General features: G+C 38.3%; 1 protein-coding gene and 1 pseudogene across 1 annotated transcript in view; one reads left to right on the forward strand and one right to left on the reverse strand.

The window, feature by feature from the left end:
- The window catches only part of PDE4D (phosphodiesterase 4D), a 670,126-nt gene that overhangs the window by 588,766 nt on the left and 60,160 nt on the right, over positions 1-21,200 (reverse strand). The gene's annotated exons all lie outside the window — the stretch shown is intronic.
- LOC129074758 (uncharacterized) lies at positions 14,838-15,062 on the forward strand (annotated as a pseudogene).

Below are 21,200 nucleotides of genomic sequence, written 5' to 3' on the forward strand. Positions count from 1 at the left end.
TGGTGAGGAGGAGAAAGGGGAACTCTTTGGCACTGTTGGTGGGAATGGAGATTGGTGCAGCCACTGTGGAAAGCAGTATAGAAATACGGTACTGCTTTAATCAAAAAATTAAAAATGGATCTGCTTTTTGACCCAGCAATCCCACCTCTGGGATTATATCTGAAGGAACCCAAAACACTAATTTGAAAGAACATAAGCACCCCTATGTTCATTGCAGTGTTATTTACAATCACCAAGATATGGAAGCAGCCTGAGTGTCCATCAGTAGATGAGTGAGTAAAGCAACTATGGGACGTTTACACAATGGAATACTACTCAGCCACAAAAAAGAAGAAAGTTTTACCCTTTGTGATAGTATGGATGGACCTGGAGAACATTACGCTAAGTGAAATAAGCCAATCAGAGAAAGACAAATACCATATGTTTTACTCATACGTGGAAACTAATGAACAAACTGAACTAACAAGCATAAAGAGACAGACTAATAGATAGAGATCAGGATGATAGCTAAGTGGGGGAAGGTAATGGGAGGGACTGAGCAAAAAGGAAAAAGGACTCATGGACATGGACAAAAGTACGGTGATTGCTGGGAGGATGGGGTGGTATAAGGAGACTAAATGGCAATGTAAAAAAATACAATAAAAAAAGTACTCAACAATAGATCCATATTGCAAATTATAGAATATTCATCTTTTTAAGAAGATATAATTCTATAGCACTTATCCTGGTAATATAATTATCTCATTTTAAGTTACTCATCCAAAAACTGTACTTAAAAATAGTGATGCTTTCTATAACTTGACTCTTGGCATGTGCTAGAAAATGTACAAAATAATGAGTAACAGTAAGCAAACATCATAAAAATATTCAGAAATAACTCTTAGGCTTAGTTTAAACAGCTTGGAGTTATTATAAATATGCCCGTGTGTGTGTGTGCGTGCGTGTGTGTGAGTGTATGCGCACGTAAATTAATTCACATTAATGCATCTAATCTGAGTTTTTAGGCAATGATCCTATAGCTTTTTCTGCTCTTGTCATAATCAAATGGTCAACTTATTTACTCTCCCATTTGGGATAAACTTTTGCTTAAAGCATAATCTCTACACTGGTAATTTAGTGAAGAATGGTATCATGTTCCCATCTCAGGTTGCCTTCTTTAAAATAAAAGTAATGGGCATATCTACAATTCTTAAAAAATGGAATAACATATTGACTTTAGGGCTTATGGAGATTTAAAGCTAGAATTATTGAGTGATATTCTGTTGAATTTCTACACTAGCTTCCCAAACATTATAAAGCATGCTCACCATAAAATTGTGATTTGGAACACAACTATATTTTCCAATTATATCTTTATAAACCCACAATACAAACAGTAAATATACGCAGAGAAGGAAAGGGTTATTCATAACAAATCTTACACATAAGATTAAAAATCTGTTAAATCTTCCCATTATATTCAGGCCTTATGCCTCATGCTTTTATTTTATTTTATCAAAATGTGATGTCTTCATTATAGTTTATTAGCAATTTATCACTATAGAAAATGTATTAAAGGATTTTAACGTATACAAAACACAAAAAATGTAGTTTGTTTTTTTTTTTTTGGTAAGGTATAATTAAATTACATACATACATCAGTACTTCTGTGATTCAGCCAGGTCCACATTACTTTCAAATGTTCTGAATTAGATTAAGGCTCATAGAAAATAGTCCAAACCACTTACCAAGTCCAGAAGCCCCTGATAATCTGACTTCAGGTGAATCTTGCAGACTCACCTTTCACCATAATCCCATAAATGCACTCTGTCACGTAAAGTTCGCTGTATTATCAACCTTCCCCATGCTCTGTCATACCACCGTGCCTTTGAGCAGCCCACTGAACCATCTACCCCGAGCTACCTGGTCAATCTTCAAGACAAAGTTCAGTGTCACTTCTTGCATGAAATTTTCCCTCCCTCAGCACTACCGTTCCTTCTCCCCCAAAAGGTAATTCTTCCTTATTCTATTTCCTTCTATCTATTTGCTCACAGTTCTACCTCTTGTGTACTGTATTTTAATTAATTTATTTTGTAGTATTGTCTCGCCCATTAGATCTCCATGAGCTTTTCAAAATGTTATACAGGTCTTATTTTTCCTGACCACTCCCCCCTCCAGAGAATAGGAAGACATCTAGTATAAACACAGCTCTCAATAATTATTTTGAGCAAACGGATAATAAAAAGCAACAAATGCCATATGAAAACACAAAGAATCATGAAACTCCAGAAGAGAGCAGTAATAGCTAACTACTTTCTTGTCCAGATCAGGAAGGAAGTGGTAACTGAATTGGGCATGATGAGTGAGTAAGATGTGCATCAAAAATGGTGGTGGGAGAAGGACTGTAATAGAGGAAAGAAGAAACAAGACCTAGGAGCCTAAGTGTGGCAGCCACAAGAATGCACTGCAGACCTCTAACTATTGACTGGAACCATAATTGGCTAAAGTCCCCAAGTTGCTGCCTCTGAAATCCAGTGAAGCAATGGAACTATGGCCATATTGCCCATGACCGGAGCACAATGGAGATACTGAGGCAGATCCATTCCCAAGAAACACAGGGCTCACTGGATGATTGATTTTGGCTTAAGGATAACTGTATGGCTTAGCCTAACACTATCCAGGATGCATCCATACAACCACCCCTCCCTCTCCCTCTTCTTCACTTAGAGTCAAATTTGTATCATAATATGAGGTTTCACTCAACCTTATGTGGCTTCCTCTCTATATTCTCTTACATCAGGATTTCCCCAAATCTTTGCATTTCTATCCTATTTTAGCATCAGCCTCTTGGTAGACCAAGACTAGTAAGAGTATAGAATATATATAGCGTAACTAGTGAAAATTAAAGCTGGAGGAGCAAACCGGAGCTTTATCATTGAAGACAACCAGTTAATTTAATACTTTGCTTCAGCGTAGGATACATCTTAATTACCTAATACAAATAAAATGGTCTATATAGTTTTTAAAGTTCATCAGACATCTCGTAACTTCCTATTATGAATTGTTTCATAGCTTGATCATCTTTCACATCCAGTTCAGGTCTATAGAAAATCCCCTGTTGTGATTTAAGGTCATTTATTCTAAGTCAAGCTTCTATGGGGCTAGATTACAGCCAACAATGGAAATACCATATCAACTACATGAACTGTCACTCATAACAGGAGTCCCCTCTAGCATGTTCTGCGCACATGGTCGTGTGTGGCCACTAGGCGTGGGAAATGAGGGACTGGGTATTTGAAAGAATGTGGATAATTCTCAAAGTTATATCTCAGTAATATATTATAATAAAATAATAACTGTTTTTTATGAATTGAAAAAATAATGATTCCCCATTTGCAAGCAGAAAAATAAAGGTCTGCCTGCATGTTTACTTTAGAGAGGCTTTTATAATTGCTAATAGAAAGGGAATCATTTTTCCTATTCTAGTACACTACTTTTTACTGATGGAGTAAAAAACTCAATCTTTATTTCTATTAAATATAAAATTTTACCCAATTTAAAATAATGAGTATATATATTTTTTCTGCCATTGATTTGAAATGAGGTTAGGATGCATGTGGGAAATGCTTCTTTCCATATCTCTGCTTGAATGAAATAAAGGCATTTATTTGTCTGACCATGATGAGCACACTGTCTGGTCCAGATTTTCCAGGCATGTAAATCAAAATAAAAGCTCCAACAGCAAGACTTACCCATCTGAATAGAACTTCAAAAATGGAGATGTACTTACCTAAAATAGAAGGAGAGATGGCATTAATGACATTCATCACAGCTTAGACACATAGTGAAAAACATATTCTAGAAAGCCTCAGAGCATCTCTTCCCCTCACCACTGCCACACCCAGTTTTAGCGCTTTTGTTTATAACACCACCGTCCAGGTGGTGGTGTCTCTCTCACTGTCCAAGTTTACTCTGAGTACATTTCATGGGTATCTGTTGAAAAAGATGATAACAATCCACTAGCCAAGCACTATGATTTAATAACAATAGCAAATAACATCTACTGACTGCTTCCTCACCTGCCAAACCCAGTACAATATGCTTTGTGTGCATTTCCTAATTCACTCTTCAGAAGTCTGAGGTGTGGCAAGTACTATTATTTTTCCTATTATAAAGATGAAGTAAGTGAGGCTTAGAGAAGTTCATTAGCTTGCCTTAAGTCACACAGCTAGAAAGCACTAGAGCTGGGATTTTCACAGGTTCTCTGATTCTAGAGCCCAGTCTCACAGTCTTTATGGTATACTCCTAAATCCCAATGAGAAAGAAAGATAAATCCCAGTATTAGCACTTTCATTCATAATAAATTATAAATATAGAACTGATTACAATTTTAAAACTTGGAAAAATGAACAATGCCTTTTGCATAGCAGCTGGTCACTAGTATTTGTTCAATGAATAAATAATAAGCAAATGAATGTTATTGATATTTAATAAATGTGCTCCAGTTTTATTCCAACACAATTTTTGCACCACAAAGTACTCTAATGTAAAGGTTATTTCTTTCTTCCTGCAAATGGCCCCGTAGCAACGCTATGTTACGTTGATTACCTAGACATGAGAACTGAAGACTATTAAGTAACGAAGATGAGGGATGATTTTGGAAGAAGCCAGGGAGCTGCAAGAAAAGATGGAGTCATCTAATCCTCCTCGAAGGGGGTGTCAGTCTAATGTAAGTTTCTTTAGTTGTTTAAGAAGCAATTAACAAACACTATTTAACAGTTCAGTTTGTGTTGGGAAATGCCCTGTCTGGTTTCAGGGACTGTAGCCCCACTGACAGGCAAGAGGGCCCCAAGGCTGGAAATAATCAAGGAGGCCTTGGGAAAACAGGCCACTGAGGAGATGAAACCTGTCTCCCTGGCAGGGACGCCGTCCCTGCCTTCCTCACATCACCCTGCTTGGCCCTGTGCTGGTTGGTAGTCAATGATGGGTAAGATCTCTCATGAAGAGGGGCAACCTAAGCCAGTCACAGCCAGCATGGGCAGCAGACAAGGACTTGCGGGACACAGAGAAAGGGCCAAAAGGCCCGCACCCCTCCACTCAGCTTAGACAGGGCTGGAGTTCTCATTCTATCTGAAAGAAGTCTCCTTATCTCTTGGTGGCTCTGCCCCGCCCACCTGGCTCAGGCTTGAAACAATACCAAAGGCGGGTGCAGCCCCAAAGTGGATCAGCCGGTTCCCAGGGGGAAATCAGGCCTAGAAGTAAGTTCCTCTAAGCACGCTTTGTTCTTCCCTCAAAATCTATGATAACTGGCTCATACTGGGAAGGAGTTTTACAATATTCATAGACCCTGACCTGAGGCTCTCGTGTTCCTCCAATTGTTATCTATGACCTCTGTTTGTTTTCTGTAAACATAGCCTTTTGACATTGATTGATGAGCTTTGCATCCATACCTTTGTGCATATGGTTCTCAATAAAAGATTTTGGACACAGGGGCTCCCTGTCTTCTCCATGAGAGGGAAGAGCCATGCCCCTCTCCTGGCAGACAGAGAAGTGTTTGTGACGGCTCGTGTTTATTTCCCCCATTCGTTAAAACCCCGGGACAGGCTCTGCGGGATTCAGAGTCCTGCTCCCTCCTCAGCTGGCCCTGGACAGTAACCCTCAGATCCAGGAGTGCTCCGCGTGGCGTTCCCACCACAATGGATGGCTCCTGGACAGGGACAATTTTGTTCAGGTTTTTGGTCACTTTTGTAGAGTCTTATTAGCAACAAAATATTAACTAAAGCAGTATCTGGGAAGAAATGAGGGACTGGGTATTTGAAAGAATATGGTAAATAGAAAAACAAAAATAAGAAATAACTGAGGTCTTAAATTCACGAAAAAGTAACCATTAAGTATTCTTTTGTTTCAATATTCATAACATATCCAAAGACTTAATTTTAAAAGTAATACCAAAAGCAAATAGCTTTTAGAAATGCAAATGTCTATTTCCATAAGCTCGTAACATAAAATAAACCAATTAAATGGGAGGTGCTTCACACAAATGTCTAGACCTTTTACCAAATAACTCGTAATTTTAATTTGTTTCATATGAAAAAATATGCCTATAGATATTTTCTACTCTTTTTCTCAGTGTTATTTATAGATTTGGTTATATATTAAAGGTGGTTATTAAAGTTTCCCCCTCAAAAAAAAGGGATAAAGCTTTAACAAATATTTTAAGCATCATTGTTTATTTGTTTTAAGGTCAAACTGAACTAATAGAAAGTCACAATCCACACAAATTTTAGTTAAACAAATGGAACTTTTATTTTTTATGCATGTTTACCCTTAAAGGTAATTGTACTCCGTGGCATAAAACTTTCATTACAATATGAAGCAGTTAAAAAATGCCTTTGGTTCCATTTTGATAAAGACTGTGGAGAGGGTTCACAGAGCACATAAGTTTTTGGCCCATAAGTTAGACAATGTACTTGCTGAACACAAATGACTGAAAGCAGTTTTTCTTTAGCCACTTTCTTGTGATGATACTAAGGTTCTAGGTAACATTCCGTCACTCAGTGAGCAGATAAATAAAAGAACCTAATCAGATTTATCTTCATTAAGTCTAAAGTATAGTATGGATTAGGACTTGTACCACTGTTGCATTGAGTATCTAGATTAGTTCTAAGTGATAAGTGCATATGAAAAGACATCAGAATTTGCTGTCTTAAGTGCTGAAATAAGTAGGGATAACTCAAATGTGAAAAGCATTTGAATTTATACTGGGGAGACGGGAGAAAGGGTGGAAGACCCAAAGGATAGTCATATTTTTTAAAAAGATTTTATTTATTTATTTTTAGAGAGAGGGGAAAGGAGGGAGAAAGAGAGGGAGAAAAACATCAATGTGTGGCTGCCTCTCACACACCTCTTACTGGGGACCTGGCCCACAACCCAGGTGTGTGCCCTGACTGGGAATCGAACTGTCGACCTTTTGGTTCACAGGTCAGCACTCAATCCACTGAGCCACTCCAGCCAGGGCAAAGGACAGTCATATTTATTCATTAGACTAAGGCAGAAATTTTTCCAACACTAAGTTGTGGCACAGTTCTTTACTCTTGCCCAACTCCAACATGCATTTGCAAATCTATTGGTCATTCAGCGGTTTCTTTTTAAATAAGCACTGCATTATTTTATTGGAAATCTAGTCACTTCATTCACAAACTCCGATTAACGCTGGTGTATTTATTCCTATATTATATAAGTAGGTACAGGTCAGAATTCTACGCCAGACTGGCCATCTTTGCTGGGATGATGGTGAAGTCAATTAGAAGTGAAGTTACTATTCCTGATTCACTTCATGTCTATGCAGCAAGCCCATGTTCTTAAAGGAATTTTTTTAAAAAAATCTCCTTAGGAAGGCAAGGCATTCATATGTGAAACAACTATTAAATGGTACAAAAAACAACTTATAATTAAATGTAAATTATATGGTAGAAACATCAAATGCTACAGGAATTTAAAGAAATGAGAAAAAGATGTTTCAGCTGTTGTGTGGGATTACAGCCATATTCTATTACCAAGTGAGAAACAATCAAGAGAGCTTTTGGACTTGTGATATGAATGTCCAACCAGGACATGCTCTTCTGGCCAGAGTCTAGAGTAAATACGCAGCCTAGAGAATTCAGGATTAGTAGGGAGGCTGCTCCAGAACAAGTCAAAGGCTTAGAAGGGACCATGCGTCCAGTGAACTTTGAGAAGCGGGGGCTACTCCGAATCCTCATGATCATTTGTTCCTACATATCACACACTGGCAATTAACCATGACAAGTAACACAGGGAAAAGTCTACTTTTAAAGTAACTTTATCAAACAGTACTATAAGCGAATTTTGCTGGGATGTTCACTTATTCAGGGATGCTCACAGTCACATTACTTTCAAACTGCATTAAAAGCAGGTCCTGTTACACACGTCTGCATTATACTGGTCTATATAGAAGCCATGGACAGCCACATGCAAATCTTCAAGGTCTCTAACCTTCCACGATCATCTTTTTTTTTTCTTTTTCAAAATTCAATTAACAACTTGAATCCATATCTTGTGTTTATCATACAACCCAAACATCCAGGCTCTAAGATGTCTTTGAATTTGGGGGGAAACAAAAAACAAAACATGCCAACCAGCCCCACTGAAGGGTCATCTCCTCTACTGAATCTTTCACTGATTGCCACCCTAACCGCCTCCCCCATTCTTCAGGTCCCCTCTCTGCTCTTAGCTCTTCACAGTATATTACGATTGCAGCCACAGGCAGAAAAGATGCAGATACAGCATCTTTTATTGCTGCATCACCAAATGTTGTCACTGTGTGTAACACGTGGTAGGCATGCAACGTTTGTTGAAATGGCTGAACTGTTCCATTAGCTACCTGTTAGATGAACTATTTATGCCAAGGTCAATCCCACTCTTGTTTGCAGTCTAGCGACTCTCTCTGCATAATACATACTGAACCTCGAAGTCCTTTGAGATGAATTACAGAGATTGGGCATATATTTGAGAATGGCGTATATTGATTTTATTCTTGTTAAACTTGTTTCAACTCATACTGTTTGCATTTCTCAAAATCATTCAACTCAAAGTGTAGAATTATTACATAGAAACCATTATGTAGTAACCCTTAGTTACAGTTTTTAAAAATGGGAAAATCAGGTATGATTTATGTGTACATAGGGAAGAAGAGAGGATTGACTTGACAAACAGCCAATGTTCATCATTAACTAGGGGCTTGATGCTTTACATGCATCATGCATTTTTATCCCCAACAGCCCCAGGAGGTAGTAAAGTGTGGCAGGATATGCCACCTTCAAATATGCTACTTCGGCACAAGAATTACTTCGAGGTTAAGGCACCTGATAAAACACCAGATGCAGAAAGCATGCTCTTACCTACCCTTCTTTTGTCCAGAAAGCAGGAAATAAAACTCCCATGTGAAAGATGCCCTCCTGATACCAGGAAGAAATAAACATTCTTATCACAAGAGACTAGGAAAATTTTATACAAAGAGGCCTTGTAAAAATAATTCTTACCTTCTTTAACTTCCGCATATATTTTACTTTCTCACAATTGCCTCTCTTTGTACAACCTAGTATAAAGACATGTAGGCTTTGCAGATTCTCAGGGTCTTCATTCCCTTCTGGGGACTCATGTGTCATGTAAAACTTATATTAAGTTGTATGTGTTTCTTTATGTCGATTTAATTCTCAGGCCCAGCAGGAGACCAGAATAAGGTAGAGGTAAAGATTTGCCTCCCCTACAATAGGTCCTTGTGGGAAATGGGAGGCTTGAAATAAGTCATTTGAGATCACACAGCTGATGATAGATACAACACAGGTCATCTGTCTAGTCTAGGGGCGAAACTGCTACTCCCTACTTCATTTAATAAATGCATTCAGCAAATACTCATTGAATGCCTGTAACATATCAAGAGCTTATTCTAGGGATACATCAGTGACTAACAAATCCTGAACCATATGGAGCGTATATTCTAGTGGAGTGAGATAATAATAAAACAATAATAAATAAGTACATTATGTAGTACTAAAGAAGATGGTGAGTGCTATGGGATAAATTGAGCAGGGAAGCAGAGATAGAGAACGGTGCTAGGGTTGGGCAGATTGCAACACTAAGGAATAAATGGGAGGGGGGTGGTAAGGGTAAACCTCACTAACAGTAATCTGAGCAATGAATTAAAAGTTGTATTTTAGTGCATTTATTTGGTGCTAAATACAGAAAAGCTGAGAATATAGGAAAGAATAAAAACTGAAGAAAGTATTTAAGCTCTTGGTTTGTATCTTTTTAAAGGTATCTGTTCCACAGTCAGACTTTAACTAAGCTTGCAGATGTTATCTCTTCTGTTACTTTGTAAGTTCCTTGACTGGGATAACTGTGCCACACATCTTTGTGTCCCTCCCCAGTGCTTAGAAGAGTGGCTGTCACAACAAAGATCTGTTGAAGGGATGAAGGAATATATAGTGGAAAGCATTAAACACAAGAGAATTTAAAAAATCAGAAAATAAAGAATGATCAAATCAATATTTACAATCATCCATAAGCAAATCCAGAAATAGATCTAGTCTGAAAAAGAAATTCAAGGAAATTTTTTGTGTGTGTGTGGTCATAGCATTGCAATCAAGATGACATGTTTTGGTATAGAATTACAGTAGTTTTGTTAATATTACTGCTGAGGAAGTTGAATGAGACAACATTCCTGAATTGGGAGTAATTTGGGGTGAATTTAAGTTAGAGGTCATATTAAGCAAGTTGAATGAAGTTTTTTCATCTATTTAGTCAGTACCTATTGAGAATCAGATATATATTAAGCATTGGAGATAAAAACAATACAACAGACAGCCCCTGAATTTATGGGCTTACATTCCAAAAGAGGAGACACCCATTAAGTAAAAGTGTGTAATTAATTAATAATCTTTGTGTTAAGTGCTATAAAGGAGGCATACAGAGGACCAAGAAAGTGGGTAACAAGGGGACTTAGTATCCTCTGGGGTGTCAGCGAGGCGAATCTGAGACCTGAGGGGCAAGTGTGTGAGGCAGCAGTGGGAAAATGGGAGTTTTTTCTATATTCTAGGAGTTATGTTTATTCATTCAATGAATACTTATCATGTTACTATATTTCTGTATTATGTACACCCAACGCGTATCTCATTTAAATCTTCACAACAAACCGCTGAGTAAGGTGTGTGATATTTATTTAACGGGTGTGAAAAATGAAGCTCAGGGAGGTAAAACCTCTTGCTCAAGATCAACCATGTTGTAAGACAGCAATTCAACCAAGACCCATTCAGGATATTCACGTATCAGTCAGGGATCAGGTAAGCTGTTACCAAAATCTTTTCTACTATGATGAGTTGGGATCGCATACATATTTACTGAAAAACAACAGCCAGGGGAAGGACTTAGATTTGACCACCAACTGAGGCAAGGCAACATGACCTGGGCTCGAATGGCCAACCCAGCCGAATTGTCCCAATGGGATCTAGCCCTTGGTCCCACTTGTCATAGCAAACTTCTCTGTCCTTTTTTCTTCTTTTAGTGGGCATACATCGAAGACCTATAGACACCAGTTATATCATTACAAATAGCCCTCTGCTGAGGATTAAGGCCTATATACAGACAAATGTAGTCTAATATGCTAATGTTATAAAACAATTACTGAAAGAATCTGGGCCCAGTGGAAGAGACTCCTAATTTTGCCTCAATGCTTCTGAAAGGAACGGGCCTTTGACTAGAAGATTAGAGAGGAGCAACAGGATGCAGGGGAAAATAAGGAGAAAGAACAGCATTCTCTATAATGACCAGAGGAAGTGCCTTGTTTTTTAAACTGTTGTTTTTTAAACTGTGAACGGTTGCCCAAGGTATGTCTGAATACTTGTTAAAGGGGAGGGAAATGGCCCCGTACCCCCTTTAACAGATCACCTGGTAATTACCTTGGCCCCTGGCTTTCTATATAGTATGGATGTTTGAGAAGTTGACTGTGTCTCCCATGGGCCCTTTAAAACCATTACCAACATAAAGGGGCAGGTAGAAGAGAGAGAGGAAGCACCACGCCCATGCACACTCAAACTCTTGCATAAGGAACTTTACCTGTAAACTTACTTGTTTGAAAACATTGCAATACTGTGTTAAAAGAATGTTAGCCCACATATGGAGCTTGGAGAGTTTTTTGGACTTAATTTGGTTTTTTTTTTAAGGATGGGAAATAGCAAGAACATGAAGTAATGGGATAGGCTTTATAGTCCACAAGCAAATCTATTTAGAGCAAAACCATAATTACATATTCAGCTTTTGCGATCTGGATGACAGCATCAAATCAACATTCTTCTTCTGAAGATCCACAAGCTTTTGATTCAAAGAACCACTTTCATTAGCACAGACTATCACTAACGCATCACAGATTTAGAGCAGGCTAAAAACCCCAATTTCTGCATCCCTAAAACTAAAAAACCCATCCTGCCCTGGTAGTTGCCTAATTTCCCTGAGAGCAGAGGTTTCGCCTGGTACTTGGGCCGATGAGAGACCTCAAAGTAGGCTATTAGCTGGCTGGGGACGTGTGCACTCTGTGCCTCTCTGTTCCCACAGGCTCCAACAGAACAGCAGAGCTTTCAGTGTCAATGGCTTTTACCATTTGAGATCTTGAAGCAGAATTTCTAAACCCATTCATTTCTATTATTTCTCAGTTGATAGCTGGGAAAATGTGTGACTCTCACAAGTCTGTAAAGAAATCATCATTTCCTATAATGCACAGAAGAAAGCATGCTAAATTATCAAACAGATTTTTTTTTAGAAGGAGAAGGGAGGAATAAGAATCAGAAATAGCTTTACAATTTAATATAATAAATGTGGCAATAAATTATGGCTACATAACAGGTGGTTATAAGTATCTCAATGTTTTTATAAATTTATAAGGTTAATTCTGGCATCTCCTTCCAAAATTATATAAGGAGTACCAATGGAAATAGAACTTGTGGATCTCAAATCAATTTTAAAAGCACAATGCCAACTTTTTTTTCTCCCTGTGGGAGTCTCAGGGCTATTAGGAAGGTGGTATGAAGAGGACATTAAGAATGAAGGCTTTAGTCCTGGCTGGTGTGGCTCAGTGTATTGAGTGCCAGCCTGCAAACCAAAGGGTTGCTGGTTTGATTCCCAGTCAGAGCACATGCCTGGGTTGTGAGCCAGATGCCCAGTAGGGGGCATGTGAGAGACAACCGCACGTTGATGTTTCTCTCCTTCTCTCTCCCTTCCCCTAAATAAAATCTTAAAAAAAAAGAAAAAGAAAAAAAAGAGCACAGGCTTTAAACCCAGAATGTCTGGTTCAAACACAGGCAAACCTGAACATCCAAGAAGTGACAGCTCTTTGTGATGATGACGACGAGGTGAGAGTGATGGCTGCAGTGACTGCAACAAAAAGGAAGGCGGGGAGCACGGTTTGGTGATCAAAGGTCAGTAGAGCTTTGTCTATGGACTGACTTGTTCCACTCCCCTAATAAATACTTAAAAACCAGTAATACAAAAACAGGAATGCTTTGCATCTCTACCTTTTCTAAGCCGAATCAAAAAGCAATTTAGTTTTCCAAAGTCTTCCTAAGTTTAAATTAGTGCCAATTAAGTGTCAATATATCACTCATTTAAATCACCATCTACTAGTTATATCAAATTTAGACAGTCGCCCTCTGAGTGAATCATTAATAGTTTCTTTTGCACAGGGACTATAAAATATTGACCTGACAATCGGGCAAGATCCTTGAGCTTGTGTAGCTAGATTTCATCTAATAGTGGGCAGGCTTTCCAATAGCAGCTCGGCAGGAATCCCTGCTCACAAATTTCAATACCCTACAAGAGGAAGTTGCATGAAAATTACTGAACTGTATCCAGCTGTCAACTGGGAATACTTAAAAAACTAATAAAAGAGAGAACAAAACATTGAGAACTGCAGGGCTGAGTGATTATAATCTCTATTGGTTCTGGCTTCAAGTGAAGTCATCAATTAATTGCAAAGAAACTAATACAACTTTGCAGTAGTGGGCTAATGAGAAAATAATTTTGTGTTACCATATCAGATTACCAAGATCCCACGTTTGGGCAAGCATACCTTTGATGTTTTTATTTTCCTTTTATAAATCATGATACTAAGGTAAAAAAAATATAACTTAGGCATTTTACGATCAATCAAATTGGGATAAATTGCATCAAATTTAATGACAACGCTGCAACCATTAAATAGAAATGGACATCAACTCATAAATCACATTTACTGCATGCCAGAAAAACAATAAGGGAGAACAAAAATTAGCAGATGTCACAGACATATTTATATAACATACAAAATAAATGAGCAAAGGAGAATAATAAACATATGCATGTATTATATAAATGTACACATGAAGTGTCTGGATACTTATTTGCCTGCTAGATTTCCCCACCTCATGTTTGATAGAACTTAAGTCCCCTTAAAACATCTAAAACTCACTACACCTGCCTCAAAACCTCACCTTCTTCTGTCTTATCAATTGCCAGCAAAAGACCTGTCCCCTTCTCCCAACGACACTCATACAACCTGCCTATATCTTCTAACCATTTGTGGAATTAGCATCCTTCTGTCAATTGCTGAATCACTAACCCAGCTCATGCCTATATGATGTTTTGTCTGAATCAAAGCAGTGGCCACCATTTATCTTCCTAGTTTCTAATCTTGTCCGTTGCATGTTTATTCTTTATTTGGCCTTTAGGATCTGAGCTCGTCCCACAACTGCTTGGAGACTTCACAACTACAGGATGAACATAGAATCCTTAAGTTGGCACACAAGCTGTCCAGTACATGATCTTGTTTATCTCCAGCTTCGGATCTTGTTAACAACCTATTTAATGTCCCGTCATTCACGTGTCATGATGTTTCTTGCCTTGGTGTCTCTGCTTCTGCTATTTCCTTCCTCCTTCTGCTCTTCCTTCTCCTCCCCACACCCCATACTCTTTCTTTGAGACTCACATTGTCATACCTTCCTGTGCCAGGCTAGGTGAAAGCCTGCTCCTTGCCACTCCCGTAAAACCCTGTGCATGTTGCTAATCATGGCACTCACCACATATTTTAACTGGTAATTTATTTAAATCTGTGCTTCCCCCTAAACTTAATTTGAACTTTAACTCCAAGAAAAATGAGTCTTATTTATGTTATTTATTTATGGTAGTGTCTCTAGTAACTAGAATATGGTAGATACATATAAAATGGTACTAAACTTATGGATCTTGATCTTAGAGAAAATTTTAAGAATTTGACCCCAAAGGCAAGGGAAGTAAAGACAAAAATGAATGAATGGAAGACTATATTTTCAGGGATCATTTCTATAGTTCATTACTAGAGAAGTTTCTCTGAATGTGTACAGCACCCGAAACCCTAACGGCAAGTCGTAGTGTTCTCTCCTGAGCATGAAGCCGGCTTTTGGTGTTGCTTTTGGTGTTGCTTTTGCAGCTGCTCATGCCATTGATGATAGTTCTTCTCTTCCTTTGGAAGAGTAAGAGGGAGAGAATGCAGTCTGAGTGGTTAAAAAATTATGAAAAAATAAACGAATGGTACTATATAAAACTAAAAAGCTTATGCACAGCAAAAAAAAGAAAGAGAAAGGAAGGAAGGAAGAAAGGGAGGGAGGGAGGGGGAGGGAGGAAGGGAGGGAAGGAGGGGGAAGGGAGGGAGGGAGGGTGGGAGGGAGGAAGGAAGGAAGGAAGGAAGGAAGGAAGGAAGGAAGGAAGGGTGAGCCAACAAAACAAAAAGGCACCAACTGAATGGGAGAAGATATCTGCAAGCAATAGCTCTGACAAGGAGTTAATATCCAAAATATATAAAGAACTCATCCAATCCAATTAGGAAATGAGCAGAAGACCTGGACAGACACTTCTAAGAAGACATACAAATAGCAGACAGATATATGAAAAGATGCTCAACTGCACAAGCTATTAGGAAAATGCAAATGAAAACTACAATGAGATACCACCTCACACATGTTAAAATGGCTATTATCAACAAGACAAGTAATAACAGATGTTGGGGGAGGTTGTGGAGAAAAAAAGAACTCTCATTCACTGCTGGTGAGAATGTAGACTGGTGAAGCCACTATAGAAAACAGGGTGGTGTTTCCTCAAAAAATTAAGAATAGATTTGGGTCACCATATGATATGGGTCACCATATGACCCAATGACCCCTCTTCTTGTTATCTACCCCAAAATTTTGAAAATATTTATTAGCAAACATATATGCACCCCTATGTTCATTGCAAAATTATTTACAGGTGCTAAGACATGAAAACAACCAAAGTGTCTTTTGATAGATGATGGATAAAGAACATGTGGTACATATATGTTGGAATACTACTCAGCCATATGAAAAGATGAAATACTGCCATTTGCAACAAAATGAATTGACCTTGAGACTATTATGCTAAATGAAATAAGTCAGTTAGAAAAAGCTAAGAACCACATGGTTTCACTCATATGTGGGATATAAAACTGAAACTCACAGACACAAACAACAGTATAGGGGTTTACAGAGAGGAGGGGTTTTGGGGTAGTAGTGCCCAATATATGGTAACAAAAGATGATTTGACTTGGGGTGGCGGGCACACAATGCAATATATGGATCATGTATCATAGAAAGGAACACTTGAAATCTATGTAATCTTATTAACTAATATTACTCCAATAGATTTAATTTTTTAAAAAATCTAAGAAAAAAAATGTAAGTGACTGATTGAGTAATTGAGCGAATGCTTTCCCTAAAACAATTAATACTGAAAAGCAAATGTAAACAAGGTGGAGAAAATGCTATTACTCAGAATTCAGGGATAGGGTAGGAGACGGGGCCCTGGAACACACCCCGGAGAGTTTCTCAATTAGGGAGGGGCACAGCTGAGAGTAGAAGTGTTGACATTGCAAAGCTAGGACTCCAAGAGGAGCACCAGGTGAGGAGATCGGACCAGGAAGCCAACAGCACACTGTGCGGTGCATGGTCAGAGTGAATCTTACAACACTTTGAGGTGTTAGTAAAACTGTTGAATTCACACATGCTATGGATTCTTGGATTTCTGTGAAAAGTGGCTCAACTCCTGTACAGTTTTGCATTGAGGCTTGAGGTCCCACAGAAGAAAGGGCCCGTGCAGAGGGACACAGGAGTCTGGAGGCAGAGAGAAGGATAACGATGTAAAGTGTAGTTCTGGTATAGGAGTCATGGTAGAAGGTAATCTAATCTCCAAGGAAAAAGAGAGCCCTCGTAAATAAAAATATGGTAGAAGGAAATAAGATGGGATGCCAGATGATAGGTGTATTCATACATCAACAGCAAGCACATCTGTAAACAGTTTTTGGTTTGTTATGCACTTATTAATTGTAATTTTCCTTCAACAAAGATTTGATGGTGTGAGAAAGAATAAGAAAACAAAGGTATTGTTCAAAATGTATCCCACAGGTACCATCTGTGAAAAGAGAGCTTCTTAGCAGCCAATATGAAAAGAGAACACAATATTTTACAGTTTGGAATTACTCAGAAAATATGGAGCTATTCTCGATGCTGAAGCATCAGTAGAAATGTTTCCTAGATCCTTATAGAGAAAACACTCTGAAGCAATAGCTTTACCACAATGTTTTGTGGTAAACACTATCCTTGAGGATGATCTCAAGATTAAGAAATTTATTTTGGAAACCAATCTTAGAATAATCACCTAACAGCCTCCTACTCTTGACCACAAATGCACACAGGTATAATACATTCCCTCTTATAAACCGCAAACAATTTCTATTTCGCATCAGATTTTACATCTCACATTGCATACGTCACTTCGGCCTAGAGGCACAAGTATTAATAAAAGAAACATGTCTTAGTTTTCAAAACTTTTTATTGTTCATATCCTTGCTTATTTGCAGACAATAATTAACACATGGTTCATATCATGCCCTGTGGAGTAAGCATCTTACACTTCAAACAGGCCTCATGAAAAGACTAGGTGATACATAAGGACTAATACACACCATTACAAGTTAATGGTGATCTACGGAAGTACCATGCAGCTTCTGCTTGACAAGGAATTTTCCCTTTGCAAGCTGAAGGGGGATCTGGCCGTTGTTTCCTTTGTCCTTAGCTGACTTCTCAATGAAATGTTTCCACTTTGCACCCTTTGGGTTCAGTTGTTCAACTGGTTACAATTACTTAGATTAGTAACTGGTTGAACAACTGTAACCAAAGAGTACAGATTGAGGTGCTGAGATCTACTAGAGAGAGGTTTGCTAGTGGTCAGAAGAGCTCTGTCTGTCCTCTTCAATGTTTTCATAACGACTTGAAGCGAGATACGTACATGAAATTCATGAAACATTGATTCAGCATTTAGTATTTGCTTGGTATGGTGACAGAGACAGAGGGTACTGAGAAAACGTTAGTTCCTGAGCCCAAGCTAGAGTTGGGGAGGTGGAGAGAGGGGGTGGAGGGGGAAGAGAGAGAGAAAGAGAGATGATATTACATAACACTACCAAACCCATATCTTGGATTTTACCTTTATTTAGTCAAACACACAATATTATGCAGATGACAAGTTACCAAGTCTTATTTAACAACACAAACAAGAAAACACAAAAGCCCTGCTTCCTTAATTTGAAAGCAGAGGACTCTCACCTCCCCAAGGCCAGGCCACTCTCTGATATTAATTTGGATTACTTTGAAAAACTCATCCTTTCAAGCACCAAGTACTTGTTTATTGTAATTAATGCATTAGGCTTAGTGGGACCCTGACTGCCTGTGCTAGTTATTCCATTTCCCCCGTCACCTAATATTTCGGCCATGGACAGATTTCTGCATCAAGGCACACCTAGCTCAGTTTGCCCTCAGAATTTTGTGGATTCTTCTTCAGTTCTCCAGTGTTGACTGAAAACTTCAAGAGTTGCCAGTACCGTGCTGAAAACTAGGTAAAAACTGGAGAGGACACAGCTGAGTTCCTACTCTGGGAGAATTCGCTCATCTGTAGGGTTGCTTTGCTACAGCTCATAAACCCAGGGAAATTAAGTGCTGGGTCTTTTCTGCTGTTCAAGGAATTTTTTTTTTTTTAAATTTTAGAATGCATCAGCAATGAACATGTACACAATGACAGTGTGGTGCCCATGAGCAAGGCATTTAGTGGGGCCCAATTCTGGGCTTAAGTGATAGCTCGCAGGTTTCAATCTAAGTGACAATGTAGACATAAAAGGACCATAATCCAAATACATGCAAGGTGGAACAAAGTGGAACTATTGGGCCTGGATACTTCAAGTATTTTCTTTGCAGTATATAAATGTCTTTCCATCAGATTTATTTTAATTTTCTAAAACTTTGTAGACCTTAATGCGTCAATGACAGATATTAATCAAAGCTGTTTAAAAGCAGGCTTCCCTTATTTACAAAAGCCAGTTTTTATAACTACTAAGAATAAACACAAAAGAAATGGAAACTTTTCCATTTCTAGCAATTCGCTCGAGTTAACTAGCTGTGTATTGGACACAGCTGTTTCTATGAGTTTTTTTTTTCTTCTTTCTTTGGAATTTAATACTGACTATGTTCTTGTGGCATAAATAGCATAAATAAAAGATGGTGCTGGGCTTGATAAGAGAGACCAGAAACAATTGCTCCCCCAGGCCTTTCTCTGCCTTAGCAACCAAGCTCTTATCTGGAGGCTCCTAGGTAAAGGCCATCATTAGTCATGTGGGTTACACACAAACAAAATGTTCTTGGACTTTTCTTGCCACCTTCCTTAAACTGAGGAAGACACATCCCCAGCCAGGAGGCAGCTCTGAAGATAAAGTTGAAAGTAGGAAGGCAAGCCTAAAACATAAACACAGGAAAGAATCTCATTCCCTGCACTTCTCACTTTTCAACCACTGAAAGCTGTTTCTCACCGAATTCAATTTTTAAAAAGAGAAACCAAGACAGTTTTCCCAGGCTATGTCTTTCCCAGGAGGGAGGGAGAGAGAGAGAGAGAGAGAGAGATCTTCTTGTGCACTTAGTTTTTTGTTTAATGACAATACTAATAAAATTAGGTATCGTTAGCACCATATTTAAAAAATTAAGACTTTCCTGTAATTTGTCCGGAATCTAATAGTAATAGCTACATTTCAATCATTGCTTAACTTTGTGCCAGGAATTATACATAGCAATGGACACACATTATAGTATTTATTCTTCCCAACAGTTTGATAGGATAATTTTTGGGACAGTAATGCAGTGAGTATTTCTTATTTTAATTTCCACTAATCCTTTTTGTGAAATCAAACTATTCAAAATGGTGGATTCATAGCACAATGTAAAAGTCAGTGCTCTGGAGTTAGATGGTCTGTATTTGAATCCTAGCTGCAAGAAGTTGGGCAAGTGGCAGAAAGAAGTCAGCACTACCAATCTCATAATGTAATTCTGGAGATTAAGTTTGATAATCTTTATCCACCTGTAGACCTTTACCTGGACCTCTGGTACCCCTCCACAGTTATCCAATGTTTTTAAACCTGCAGAAATAAAATACAGAATCAGACCCTGACATCCCCAGAGACACCAGTGCCTTGAAGGCTAGCCAAGTGGGTTTTCAGATTCTGTGGACTTAGTTATGAATCAAGTTCTTCACCCAATCTAATCCGTTTACAAAAGTTCATCTCTGTTCTTTTTCATGACACTTCTCCGTGAGCCAGGGGAAGATGTGGCCAGTAAGGATTTCATGGTTACTTATGCCCCAGTTGGTTCAGGTGCCAATTAGATCAGGAAATGAGAGAGTTGAATATAGGGGCCAACAATGATCCTTTCAACTATTAGCTTAAGGCTAACTAACCTAGCATAGGTCCACCTTCTTGAGCAAAACTGGGAATTCAAATAATTAAAGGCTAGGATATCAGAAACAATATGCTTGAACCAAAGAGCTGAAGTAATGGAAGGCTGACATTTTGTACTTGAGTTACAAGGCTATCAGGTGTGAGAACTAGAAGTATGTCTCTTCCAAGCCAGAATGTGAACACAGCTCTACCTGACCCAGGCTCTTCCCTCCATATGGCTTACAGAGGTTTTGGGGAGTTTAACATCTTACCTATAGATCATGCTTCATGGTTTAGGAAGAAATGAATTCTAGAATGCATCAATTGTTAACAAAACATGACTCATATTTATACAGATATTTTCAATATGATAGGGGTAGGGCTGAGGGTTGGAAGAGTACAAAATTGTACTACATGGAGACATTTTTCTAGTTTTCTCTGCTTAAGCACAAACATATACGTATTTGATAAAATAATGGCTCTTAATAAATATTACAGAGTAGTTTTTCAAAACCTAAAGAAAAGAATATGCATATTAGTGATGTTCAATTTTTTTTATTATGAACAAGAAAAGACAAATTAGATAAAGCATAAAGAGAACTTCCAATGAAACCAGTAATACAAACATGGTAATCAGTAAAGTTTATAGCAGAACAGTTAGACAGCAGGAACTTATTGCACAAAGTAGCACCTCTGCTTTGTTAGAGAACTTCTATTTCTTGATGAAATAGTTTTGATTAACAACACCATATTTTTAAAATCTGTACATGAGAGTGAGGCATAAATGGCCAGAGACTGCAATACAAATATCTTCAGCTAAAAGCAACATAGCTCATGTTCAAAGACAGAAAATGGTAAAACAATGGATTGATTTTAT

This window comes from Pteronotus mesoamericanus, unplaced genomic scaffold, assembly GCF_021234165.1.
Source record: "Pteronotus mesoamericanus isolate MK-2021 breed Mesoamerican mustached bat unplaced genomic scaffold, CSHL_Meso_final contig_50, whole genome shotgun sequence".
In the NCBI taxonomy this organism is placed as follows: domain Eukaryota; kingdom Metazoa; phylum Chordata; class Mammalia; order Chiroptera; family Mormoopidae; genus Pteronotus; species Pteronotus mesoamericanus.